We start from the raw sequence: 14,633 nt of genomic DNA, 5'->3' as shown, positions 1-14,633 counted from the left end.
GTATGGACTGAAACTATCAGAAAGTGACGTAACTTATTTTTCATTGGAAGCACAACATTGTAGAAGTGTGTTTTACCTTTGATAGTTCTCAAGCCCCAGGAAAGTAATCGTGGAATCCCCAAGCGTGGAAGTTAGACTACCTTAGCTTTGTAATATCACAACTCCTCCGCCTCAGACATAACGGAATCGGTTGTATTTAGTGGTTTTAACGTTGCGTCATTATTACTATTATTATTTATTTTTTCGTTCGCATCTTTTGAAATCAATTAGGTGCTCACTCGAGCAAAATATACATCTCTGCTGCCTAGTCATTTTCGCTTGTCATCAGCATAGGACGAAAGTAAATGAAAAGGATAACTCTCTGGCTTGTTTTATGGTAGTCGTTTCTAGTAGACAAAAACAGAAGTATGATGGGAAAATCGATCGGTTAAAACTGATACCAACGTTTTATTTCTGAATAACCGGTGTTTTTGGTATTTGGTTGTTTCGCTTATATTAGGCTTTTTATTTTATCTGTAACAACTGGAAAAAGAACCGATATATTAATTTGCCATGGCAATGATCCTAAAATTTTTCGTTTTTAAATAAAACTTCTTTAAAACGAGTAATCTTCATTCGCAAAATCCCCATTGCATTGAAATATTGATTTATTACAGAAAATTGGAAAAGCGATCAGAGCTATTTTGATAGTAATCCCGACAGTCGAAACCAGCAAGAAATAGATGTCATGATAATTGGTACAACACTGCTGATTCAGTAATGTACCTGTTTCTCTTACTGCCCAGAAGCAGTGACCTTTTCGTTTTATGGAAGCAGAGCAGGTGTATGACACGTTGCCATTTGTAGCCCAAAGATATTTGTCGTTGGCAGAAGTCCTGCGGCTTATGAAGGATTGGTATCGTCTTTGAGTGGTACTGTTTCTGCAAGAAATCGACTTACAGATCAACGCGTTATAGAATGGGCATTTATGAACGTACTAGGCAAGATACTGGCCAATGGATTAATTTAATACCGAAATTTTAACTGTTGTCAAGTAATTGTTCCTGGTAAATGTTATATTTTGCTTACATTCTAAGTTAGTAATCTGAATTTTTTGAAAGAACATTTTTTAGTTTTGTCATTAAAAAATCAATTATATTAAAATTCCTGTTAAAAAGTAAATAAATGTAGGCGAAGAGTTCTCGGGCTTCCAGCCGGGTGGCGGTGTCTTCAAACTGCGACGTTTCGACGGGTGACATACTCATCATCTTCTGGAAGCCCGAGAACTCTTCGCCAACTGTATACGCCGGGAAAGCATACATTCACATTTAAATAAATGTATTTTACTGAAAAATGGGTTTTTTCATTCAAAATAGTCAACGAAAAAGAACGCTACAAATAAAAAACTTATTATTTGCCATTTCAATGAAATAATAAAAGAGAAAGGAAATTAAGGCATTAAGGAAACAGTAATAAATTGAAAGCTCAACAATTCATTCATTGTTTATAATAAAAACAGAAAGAAGTTGATCTGCTGCCTGTACCTACATAGTATGCCTTTCTGTACTTTTAGTCCCTCGAAACGGACAACATAACAAAAAAAAAAAAAAATAGCGTTCTCCAACCTCAGTTTTCAACCTTTAGTATTGGCTATTCGTAATGCTCAGATAGTTGTGTGATACTCGATTACCACAAGTTTACTGAACAGAGTTTCAAAAAATCACATTCGACTGGAGAAAAGTCGTGCTTTTATGTAGTATTGAGTCCCCAATTACTTTTCGAGAAAAGCAGCGAATATTATACAGACTAAATTTTCTTTTACTTAGCTAGTTTATTTGATATTTTGATTCCAAGTATCTTGACACACATAATTGAAAAGTCTGAGAGAATCTTACAGTTTTTCAGTCTCGGTTCTTTGTCTACGTTTATTACTGGAAAAAACAGCAATACAAAACCGAAAATTGGTTAGTTTAGAAACCGGTTATTTTGAACGGTTTTAGCAGCCAGGTTAAACTGGAGGTGAAAAAAAACCAGTACAACCGGAAACCGGTTGTTTCAGCGATAACCACCTTCCCTACAGAGAAGCAGGCTTGCATTTATAACTGTTGGAAGCACAAGACAAGTGTCAGTGATAATATATTTGCATTGCACATATCGTTTTGAAATGATTATTAAATTTTACTGTCAGTTAAGGTAGCCAGCTCAGCAGTCCAGAAAGCATAAAAACCAGTATGAGAGACAGTGGAAAAAGTGCCATACAATATCGCCGTATGTTACTAACCAAATTTCTTTGATGTTACCATGAGCAGCAGTACCGCGTAGTCGTACTCCTGTGCCTTCACAGTGTGAGACTGAATAAGGAGAAAACGTTTCTAGACAGATCGGTCCAGCCGTTCAAGGCGGCGATCAGGAAGCGCACTGCGATGACCTGCCAAGTGAGCCACAATTAAGCTTCCACTTCACACCGAAATGTGCGCCACTGTCTACCTCTCTGACAGACTAAAACCAGGTGCCATGCTGGAACCTTATCCTTCGTGGCCTAAACCTATTCTACGCTATACCCTTCCTCCCTGGAGTGCTAGTCTACCAAAGAAAAGGGTAGCTGCAATTAAAATCTCGCTACGTGAGAGGGCCCACATGAAATTTTGTGGAAATATACGTGAGGATCTGCAGAAGAGAAATAAAAAGAATTTGACAGAAACGCGTTTAAATTCCACAGGTGAGGGTAACATTTGTTAATTTGATACCATGTTTAAGTGACTACCATCCGCTTCCGCGAGAACCTGGAATCGCAAGAAAGATTGCTGAAATACTAAACACCTTTTTCCAAAGTTGTTTCACAGAGGGAGACCGCACTGCAGTTCCTTCTCTAAATCCTCGCACGAACGAAAAAATGGCTGACATAGAATTAGATACCAAAGGAACAGAAAAGCAACTGAAATCACTCAACAGAGGAAAGTCCACTGGACCTGACGGGATACCAATTCGATTCTACACAGAGCACGCGAAAGAAGTTGCCCCCCTTCTAACAGCCGTGAACCGCAAGTCTCAGTTTTCAAGAAGGGTCGTAGAGCAGATGCGCAAAACTATAGGCCTATATCTCTGACATCGATCTGTTGTAGAATTTTAGAACATGTTTTTTGCTCGCGTATCATGTCATTTCTGGAAACCCAGAATCTACTCTGTAGGAATCAACATGGATTCCGGAAACAGCGATCGTGTGAGACCCAACTCGCTTTATTTGTTCATGAGACCCAGGAAATATTAGATACAGGCTCCCAGGTAGACGCCATTTTCTTTGACTTCCGGAAGCCGCTCGATACAGTTCTGCACTGTCGCCTGATAAACAAAGTAAGAGCCTACGGAATATCACACCAGCTGCGTGGCTGGATTGAAGAGTTTTTAGCAAACTGAACACAACATGTTGTTCTCAACGGAGAGGCGTCTACAGACGTTAAAGTAACCCCTGGCGTACCACAGGGGAGTGTTATGGGACCATTGCTTTTCACAATATATACACTCCTGGAAATTGAAATAAGAACACCGTGAATTCATTGTCCCAGGAAGGGGAAACTTTATTGACACATTCCTGGGGTCAGATACATCACATGATCACACTGACAGAACCACAGGCACATAGACACAGGCAACAGAGCATGCACAATGTCGGCACTAGTACAGTGTATATCCACCTTTCGCAGCAATGCAGGCTGCTATTCTCCCATGGAGACGATCGTAGAGATGCTGGATGTAGTCCTGCAGAACGGCTTGCCATGCCATTTCCACCTGGCGCCTCAGTTGGACCAGCGTTCGTGCTGGACGTGAAGACCGCGTGAGACGACGCTTCATCCAGTCCCAAACATGCTCAATGGGGGACAGATCCGGAGATCTTGCTGGCCAGGGTAGTTGACTTACACCTTCTAGAGCACGTTGGGTGGCACGGGATACATGCGGACGTGCATTGTCCTGTTGGAACAGCAAGTTCCCTTGCCGGTCTAGGAATGGTAGAACGATGGGCTCGATGACGGTTTGGATGTACCGTGCACTATTCAGTGTCCCCTCGACGATCACCAGTGGTGTACGGCCAGTGTAGGAGATCACTCCCCACACCATGATGCCGGGTGTTGGCCCTGTGTGCCTCGGTCGTATGCAGTCCTGATTGTGGCGCTCACCTGCACGGCGCCAAACACGCATACGACCATCATTGGCACCAAGGCAGAAGCGACTCTCTTCGCTGAAGACGACACGTCTCCATTCGTCCCTCCATTCACGCCTGTCGCGACACCACTGGAGGCGGGCTGCACGATGTTGGGGCGTGAGCGGAAGACGGCCTAACGGTGTGTGGGACCGTAGCCCAGCTTCATGGAGACGGTTGCGAATGGTCCTCGCCGATACCCCAGGAGCAACAGTGTCCCTAATTTGCTGGGAAGTGGCGGTGCGGTCCCCTACGGCACTGCGTAGGATCCTACGGTCTTGGCGTGCATCCGTGCGTCGCTGCGGTCCGGTCCCAGGTCGACGGGCACGTGCACCTTCCGCCGACCACTGGCGACAACATCGATGTACTGTGGAGACCTCACGCCCCACGTGTTGAGCAATTCGGCGGTACGTCCACCCGGCCTCCCGCATGCCCACTATACGCCCTCGCTCAAAGTCCGTCAACTGCACATACGGTTCATGTCCACGCTGCCGCGGCATGCTACCAGTGTTAAAGACTGCGATGGAGCTCCGTATGCCACGGCAAAGTGGCTGACACTGACGGCGGCGGTGCACAAATGCTGCGCAGCTAGCGCCATTCGACGGCCAACACCGCGGTCCCTGGTGTGTCCGCTGTGCCGTGCGTGTGATCATTGCTTGTACAGCCCTCTCGCAGTGTCCGGAGCAAGTATGGCGGGTCTGACACACCGGTGTCAATGTGTTCTTTTTTCCATTTCCAGGAGTGTATAAATGACCTAGTAGATAGTGTCGAAAGTTCCATGCGGCTTTTCGCGGATGATGCTGTAGTATACAGAGAAGTTGCAGCATTAGAAAATTGCAGCGAAATGCAGCAGGAAGATCTGCAGCGGATAGGCACTTGGTGCAGGGAGTGGCAACTGCCCCCTAACGTAGACAAATGTAATGTATTGCGAATACATAGAAAGATAGATCCTTTATTGTATGATTATATGATAGCGGAACAAACACTGGTAGCAGTTACTTCTGTAAAATATCTGGGAGTATGCGTACGGAACGATTTGAAGTGGAATGATCATATAAATTAATTGTTGGTAAGGCGGGATTCATTGGGAGAGTCCTTAGAAAATGTAGTCCATCAACAAAGGAGGTGGCTTACAAAACACTCGTTCGGCCTATACTTGAGTATTGCTCATCAGTGTGGAATCCGTACCAGGTCGGGTTGACAGAGGAGATAGAGAAGATCCAAAGAAGAGCGGCGCGTTTCGTCACAGGGTTATTTGGTAAGCGTGATAGCGTTACGGAGATGTTTAGCAAACTCAAGTGGCAGACTCTTCAAGAGAGGCGCTCTGCATCGCGGTGTAGCTTGCTGTCCAGGTTTCGAGAGGGTGCGTTTCTGGATGAGGTATCGAATATATTGCTTCCCCCTGCTTATACCTCCCGAGGAGATCACGAATGTAAAATTAGAGAGATTCGAGCGCGCACGGAGACTTTCCGGCAGTCGTTCTTCCCGCGAACCATACGCGAGTGGAACAGGAAAGGGAGGTAATGACAGTGGCACGGAAAGTGCCTCCCGCCACACACCGTTGGGTGGCTTGCGGTGTATAAATGTAGATGTAGATGTAGATTGCTCTACTGCCGCACGAAACAGCTGCGGACCACAGAATGTTCACCAGACGTGACACAGGTCGAGCACTGCTTGAAGATCGCACATTGCGATCAGTATTCCCAGCCATGGCAAACAGTAACTTCTTCAACAGTTTGTAGCACAATTGGTCGTCGGCCTCGTCCACGTCCAATTGTCTAATCGCCAGTTAAATCGAACTTTCGAATCATGTTCTTCAACCAAGGTGTAGAGAGTGGTCCTTTCGTATTCCTTTAATGCGTCGATACTTGCGAAGAACAGTAGCTCCATTGCTGCTGTTTTGAGAAAACAGCTCTACGAGTAAAGCCTGCTTACCTTGTCCGGACCCATACTGACTATCTGTAATGCACATTGATGCTTGTTTTCAACCTTACGTCGCCGTACCAGTACCAGCGCCTAACGACAAGTCATGACACTAACACTACAAACAATCATGCAATGCAGGCTTTCACGGCCGGTATTGTCTTCACTTAAAAAAATGGTTCAAATGGCTCTGAGCACTAAGGGACTTAACTTCTGAGGTGATCAGTCGCCTAGAACTTAGAACTAATTAAAACTAACTAACCTAAGGACATCACACACATCCATATACGAGGCAGGATTCGAGCCTGCGACCGTAGCCGTCACGCGGTTCCAGACTGTAGCGCCTAGAACCGCACGGCCACTCCGACCTGCTGTCTTCACTTGAAACTTCCGGGCTGATAGGCCGTGGTCGATGTTAAAACGTTTTGTCTCCGACTACCGGAGACATACTCCGAGGTAAAGCGTCGAACTGTAAAGAGAACATGAGGAAGTGCTGATTATACAGGCTGTACAGAGGGCTCCAATGTGCCTTCCTGACACGTCTAAACAGCATTAATCCGAAAATCCAATTTACTATGGAGACGGATAGTAATGGGCAATTGAATTTCCTGGAAGCCTCTGTGATTAAACGACGGCACGGAACGATGGGCCATAAGGTGTATAGAAAGGCCACACACATTGATCGTTATCTGCATAAAGATTGAAACCACCACCCTAGACAAAACAGAGGTGTAATAAAAAAAAACCTTGGTAGAAAGGGCGTCCAAAATTTAGGAACCTGTTTATTTGAAAGATAAGTTTGAACATCTACGGTCAACTTTCGTGAAGAATGGCTATTCTAGCCAGGATATAGATCGAGCACTTCGCTCTAGGCAGAGAATCAGGAGCAACGACTAACAACAGTCGCCCAACGGCAAAGTTTTTCTTCCGTTCATTAGTAAGGTCACAGACCGCATTGGGAAGGTGTTAAGCAAGTATGAAGTGGAAACTATTTTCAGACCCACCAGGAAAATAAAAGAATATTTAAGATCAGCAAAAGGTGGACGACACCGGGGTGTTTAAGATTCCTTGTAGCTGTGTACAGCTTTATATCGGTACCACAAAGAGAAGTGTCAATACCTGTCTTGTTGAACATGAGAGGAATTGCCGTCTGGGTCACACGGATAAATCGGCCGTAGCAGAACATGTTTACCAGGAAGGTAATCATGAAATAAAATTCAACGAGACGAGCGTCATATCTAAAACCTCACATTATTATGCGCGCATGTGTAGAGAGGCTATCGAGATTATTAAACACCGTAATAATTTTAACAGGAAAGACGTAGGTGTTAAACTGGATAAAATTTGGATGTTAGCGTTACACCGGAGGCTTGACGATCGATTACTTTCAATCGAGAATGTTGCCATTACCAGAGACAGTCTCATAGCCGACATCACGTGATGTACAGTGGCGTCCCCTGTACTTCCTATATAATCAGCGTTTCCTCGAGTTCTTTTTGCAGTTCTCCACTTTACCTCGGAGGATGTCTCCCGGAGTCGGAGATGAAACATCAGGGGCGAGTTTTATACATCAACCACGGCTTAGCCCGGAAGTATTACGTGAAGACTACTAACAATGCAAATGCTGCAGCTCGCAGTCTGAACCTCATTCCTTCAGAGTTGGGTACGCATACGGAAAATAGCTTTTAGTCTACGCTTGTTAGTAGCAAAAGTTTAATTACACTGAAGAGCCGAAGAAACTGGTACACCTGCCTAATATCGTGTAGGTCCCCGCGAGCACGCAGGTGCCGCAACACGACGTGGTATGGACTCGACTAATATCTGAAGTAGTGCTGGAGGGAATTAACACCACGAATCCTGCAGAGCTGTCCATAAATCCGTAAGAGTAGGAGGGGTGGAGATCTCTTCTGACCAGCACGTTGCAGGGCACCCCAGACATGCTCAATAACGTTCATGTCTGGGGAGTTTGGTGGCCAGCAGAAGTGTTTAAACTCAGAAGAGTCTTCCTGGAGCCATTCTGCAACAATCCTGGATTTGTGGGGTGTCGCATTGTCCTGCTGGAATTGCCTAAGTACGTCAGAGTGCATAATGGGTATGGATCGATGCAGGTGATCTGACAGGATGTTCACGTAAGTGTCACCTGTCAGAGTCGTATCTAGACGTATCAGGGGTCCCATATCACTCCCACTGCACACCCCTCACACCATTACAGAGCTCCGCCAGCTTGAACAGACCCCTGCTGGCATGCAGGGTCCGTGGATTCATGAGGTTGTCTCCATACCCGTAGATGTCGATTCGCTCGATACAATTTGAAACGAGACTTGTCCGACCAGGCAACATGTTTTCAGTTATCAACAGTCCAATGTCGGTATTGCCGGGCCCAGGCGAGGCGTAAAGCTTTGTGTCGTGCAGTCATCAAGGGTAGACGAGTGGGCCTTCGGCTCCGAAAGCCCATATCGATGATGTCTCGTTGAATGGTTCACACGTTGACACTTGTTGATTGAGCAGCACTGAAATCTGCAGCAGTTTGCGGAAGTGTTGCCCTTCTGTCACATTAACAGATTCTCTTCAGTCGTCGTTGGTCCCGTTCTTGCAGGATCTTTTTCCGGCTGCAGCGATGTCGGAGATTTGATGTATTACTGGATTCCTGATGTTCATGGTACTCTGGTGAAATGGTCGTACGAGAAAATCTCCACTTCATCGCTACCTCGGAGGTGCCGTGTTCATCGCTCGTGCGCCGCCTATAACACTACGTTCAAACTCACTTAAATCTTCATATACTCCCATTGTAGCAGCAGTTACCGATGTAACTGCGCCAGACGCTTGTTGTCTTATACAGTCGTTGCCGACCGCAAAGCTGTATTCTACCTGTTTACGTATCTCTATATTTGAAAACGCATGCGTATACCAGTTTCTTTGTCGCTACAGTGTATAACCGCCCTATATGCAGAGAACGTTTGTGGAGATTACGTTGTCCGACAGAGATACTGTCAGAATCGAAGCTGTGAAGGCGGCTCGTGAATCGTTCCCAGATAGCTCACAACCTCACCATTCTTTTTAAATCACATCGACAAGGCCTCTATTCGACGCTGGTGGAAATACTTCCGTGCGGATGACGTATTCACTTTTCAACAGATGTGTGAACTAACAGTCAAACTGGGAAAACATTTCACTTAAAATTGTTCAGATGGCATAAGAAGCTGTCGCTGATGAAGGAAATTTTGGCGAGCGAAGAATGGGGAGGACTGAGGAAAAATACATCTCAATATTTCTCGCTAAGGACAAGGTTCCGAGCTCGAATCCCGGCCCGGCATACAGCTTTAATCTCTTATATAGTGTTAAATGTTCTCGGTGCACATGTCGCGTTAATTCCTTACAAAAGTTCGAGCTTTCGCCAGTATCCACCATTCTCTTCGTCAGCACAGCAACGGGCTGTAGAAGTAGTAAAGGAATCATGCAGATGTAAGTAATGAAACAGTGCCCATTATGACAGATTGCATTGTCGCCAATGATTAACGATCATCCTCAGAGTCTTTTTTTTTCAGTGGAGATGGGTAGAATCCGTTTCTGCTCAGACAAGATCTTGTGCTCATTCGTAAGTCGACTGCAGATTTCTGTGAACAACATGAACTTGGGCTCATTGTAAATTATTCAGCAGCACAGTATAGTAAACACTGAACCTAACGTCAACGTTCTTTACCATTTAGAGGCCCCTCTCGGTGTCAGTAACCAGTCCTGTGCTGAGCAGTACGAAATCAGGACAAGTTGCAGAACAAGGCACGTTCTCTCAGTGACCCCTACTGGGACTCCCATTGACGACTCAGAAAAGACGGATTTGGTGCGCTGAGCACTTGGAATGGCTGCCTGCAAAGTGGAGTGGGTCAGCTTCTAGCAACACATCAGATATAGGTTTAGACACGGACATCGTCTAGGAGGCTTACAGAGCTACGCCGTACACTCGTATTTTTGTGGTACAGGCAGGAATTTCAACCATTTCAAAACATCTCTATTTCCGATACTTTTACACAGATGGAAAGCTCAGGACATTCTGTAGTAATATGTTCTTTTCTATCAACTGAAGTTATGGGAACTATATTTTTGTGACTTACCTCTCAAAGGTACGGACCGAGCGAGTGGCTAACGAGAAACTCTTTGAGTGCGAGGTCGTAAATACAATTTTTAGCAAGGTTCATTTGAAAGTGTTATGTTAACAATTATGACTGGAAAAATATTAGCTGCTAATGACTCACCATGTGCATCAAGAGGACGATAGAAAATGAGTGCCTGGGATCCCTTCTATGGGCTGTGCAGGGTGGTTCATTGATCGTGACCGGGCCAAATATCTCACGAAATAAGCGTCAAACGAAAAAACTACAAAGAACGAAACTTGTCTAGCTTGAAGGGGAAACCAGATGGCGTTATGGTTGGCCCGCTAGACGGCGCTGCCATAGGTCAAACGGATATCAACTGCGTTTTTTGAAATAGGAACCCCCCATTATTATTACATATTCGCGTAGTACATAAATAAATATGAATGTTTTAGTTGGACCACTTTTTTCGCTTTGTAATAGATGGCGCTGTAATAGTCACAAACATATGGCTCACAATTTTAGACGAACAGTTGGCAACAGGTAGGTTTTTTAAATTGAAATACAGAACGTAGGTACTTTGAACATTTTATTTCCGTTGTTTCAATGTGATACATGTACCTTTGTGAACTTATTTCTGAGAACGCATGCTGTTACAGCGTGATTACCTGTAGATACCACATTAATGCAATAAATGCTCAAAATAATGTCCGTCAACCTCAATGCATTTGGCAATACGTGGAACGAAATTCCTCTCAACAGCGAGTAGTTCGCCTTCCGTAATGTTCGCACATGCATTGCAATGCGCTGACGCATGTTGTCGGGCATTGTCGGTGGATCATGATAATAAATATCCTTCAAATTTCCCCACAGAAACAAATCCGGGGACGTCAGATCCGGTGAACGACCAATCAAAAAAATGTTCAAATGTGTGTGAAATCTTATGGGACTTAACTGCTCAAGTCGTCAGTCCCTAAGCTTACACACTACTTAACCTAAATTATCCTAAGGACAAACCCACTCACCCATGCTCGAGAGAGGACTCGAACCTCCGCCGGGATCAGCCGCACAGACTACCAATCCACCTGTCATGAAATATGCTATTCAATACCGCTTCAACTGCACGCGAGCTATGTGCCGGACATCCATCATGTTGAAAATATATCGCCATTCTGTCATGCGGTGAAACATCTTGTAGTAACGTCGGTAGAACATTACGTAAGAAATCAACATACATTGCACCATTTATATTACCATCCATAAAATGGGGGCCAATTATTCTTCCTCCCATAATGCCGCACCATACATTAACTTGCCAAGGTCGCTGATGGTCCACTTGTCGCAGCCCTCGTGGATTTTCCGTTGCCCAATAGTGCATATTATGCTGGTTTACATTACCGTTGTTGGTGAATGACGCTTCGTCGCTAAATGGAAGGTGTGCAAAAAATCTGTCATCGTCCCGTAATTTCTCTTGTGCGCAGTGGCAGAACTGTACACGACGTTCAAAGTCGTCGCCATGCATAGAAATATGGTACCGGTGCAATCGATGTTGAAGTAGCATTCTCAACACCGACGTTTTTGAGATTCCTGATTCTCACGCAATTTGTCCGCTACTGATGTGCGGATTAGACGCGACAGCAGCTAAAACACCTACTTCGGCATCATCATTTGTTGCAGGTCGTTCGTTGACGTTTCATATGTGGCTGAACACTTCCTGTTTCCTTAAATAACGTAACTATCCGGCGAACGGTCCGGACACTTGGATGACGTCGTCCAGGATACCGAGCAGCATACATAGCAAACCCCCGTTGGGCATTTTGATCACAATAGCCATACATCAACACGATATCGACATTTTCCGCAATTGGTAAACGGTCCATTTTAACACCGGTAATGTATCACGAAGCAAATACCGTCCGAACTGGCGGAATGTTACGTGATACCACGTACTTGTACGTTTGTGACTATTACAGCACCATCTGTCACAAAGCGAAAACAGTGGTCCAACTAAATCATTCAAATTTCTTTACGTACAACACGAATACGTAATAAAGAATGGGGGTTCCTATTCAAAAATACGCAGTTGATATCCGTTTGACCTATGGCAGCACCATCTAGCAGGCCAACGATAGCGTCATCTCATTTCTCCTTTCAAGCTAGACGAGTTTCGTTCTTTGTCGTTTTTCGTTTGATGCTTATTTCGTGAGATATTTAACCCGGTCACTATCAATGGACCACCCCGTATATATTACACTTCAGAAAATGAACTTCGTCGACGTTAGAGAAATGTTCAAAATAAACCGAATGAAAAATGGCGCACCACAGTGATTACACAGTTTCGCACTGTTAAGATCGAAGGCGAACTCCTTGGGAATTACAAAATCTGCAGCTAAGTATGCACTCTTAAAGAACGCGTGTAGAATCGTATTGGCGTAACGGACGATGAGAACTAATGGAACGCGATGGCATCCAACTGAATGCGAAACAGTCTTTCGTGGAGCTTACTATGAAGCTGGCTCTCCTTTAAGGCGTAGGCGCAGATAGTGCGATAATATGTTTTATAGACACGGAAAAAGAAACATCCAGAATCCGAATTTGTTCAGTGATTCCAGGTGGTATGAACTGCAATGTCACACACTTTTCAGGAGGGATAGTTTGCTCTAAAGGAGTATGACTTTTACACGCACACCAGGAATCAAGCAAAATAAAGTTATTTTGACCAAGTATTCGACAACAGCAGTGCTCATGACACAGTTGTAGTTCTCTTACGCCCATTTTCCCACTCTTGCTTGCTGTGACATAAATATTCCATTTCTGTCTTTGCAAGATCACTCACACGAGGAAGAGTCGTAGGTGGCAGAACACCCCTAACTTTTCGCAGCACGGCAAATAACTGACCAACCACATCACCACTCAGAGTAATAGTCGGCGTAATGGTATTCGAATGTGTTAAGGCACTGATGTTAGTTGCTTTTGACAAAACTCCCTTGGTACATGTAATTTCCAGTGTTCGTCTCATACGCATTTCCTCTTCAAAACCCGATTGGTCGGAGTTGAAAACCAATTCCTTACTGAACGACGGGATAAATTTATCTACCTCACCTACAAACTTTCAGGCCGATCCGCAGTTTTCTGTGCGTCTTCAAGTTGGCGCTTTGTCCGAAATTTCATTATCTTAGGTCTGTTAGCACTGTTTGAAGTCATGGAATCACCTACTGCCGCCCTTGAGAGCACTGTAATCTATGTAGCGCGCAATTTGATGTGCATAATGTAGTAGATCACAAACATGCACGTGATGTAAATTGTGCTCCCTGCCGCCGTTGGAGAAGCAGCTGCAGCAGCAAGTCGTATACCCCTAGCTTACTTATTTCTTACATAGTTTAGTTCGTAATATCTTTGCGTGTTTTTGGGTACTTGCATTGTTTAATTCATAAATTTCGGTCGTATTATAGTATTTGAGTGTTGTAGCATCGCGCCTTAGTGTTTAATTCGTAGATTTTTACTTAAATTGCGTGTGAGTTTCGTATAGGAGGTGTAATTTCGAGTTTTAGCTACTGTAATCGTAAATTCAGGCAGATTGTAGCGCAGTCGTTAGGCATTTGTACAGGTTAGTAAATACATTCTTTGCGTGTTTTCCTTGCGTTATCTAGGCACGGACTCGTGTGTCAGTAACTGTTGTTCAACATCGATTAGAATGGACAGGGACTATGATTGCTGTGTTCGGATGAGGGCTGAGTTGGCATCCCTTCGCTCACAGCTGCAAGCGGCGCTGACTTCGGTCGCGCGGCTTGAGGCTTTTGCCAATGGGCACCACTGTGGGGAGCCGGACTTGGGTATCACGGGGATGTCAACCTCGTCCCGTCTGTCCCCAGATCGGTCTGCCGCTGTGGTTGCCCCGGTTGCTGCCCGCAGTGGGGCTGAGCCCTCGCCTGTGGTTGATTGGGAGGTCGTTCCAAGGCGTGGCAGGCAGCGAAAGACGTCCCCGGAGGCTGATCAGAAAGCCTCCCCGGTGCGTCTGACAAACAGGTTTCAGGCACTGTCTCTGTCTGAGCCAGATGCAGCTGCCTGCCCTGTTTCAGATTCTCAGCCTTGAAGGTCCGGGCAATCACAGAGGGTGGGCTTATTGGTAGTTGGGAGCTCCAATGTTAGGCGCGTAATGGGGCCCCTTAGGGATATGGCGGCTAAGGAGGGGAAGAAATCCAGTGTGCACTCCGTGTGCATTCCGGGTGGAGTCATTCCTGATGTGGAAAGGGTCCTTCCGGATGCCATGAAGAGCACAGGGTGCTGCCAGCTGCAGGTGGTGGCACATGTCGGCACTAATGACGTGTATCGCTTTGGATCTGAGGAAATTCTCTCTGATTTGGTGAAGGCTGCCTGTCTTGCTTACGAGATGAAGGCAGAGCTCACCATCTGCAGCATCGTTGACAGAACCGACTGCGGACCTTTGG

Source organism: Schistocerca piceifrons, chromosome 3 (genome assembly GCF_021461385.2).
Source record: "Schistocerca piceifrons isolate TAMUIC-IGC-003096 chromosome 3, iqSchPice1.1, whole genome shotgun sequence".
NCBI classification, from domain to species: Eukaryota; Metazoa; Arthropoda; class Insecta; order Orthoptera; family Acrididae; genus Schistocerca; species Schistocerca piceifrons.
Note: the sequence above shows the minus strand (reverse complement) of the source record.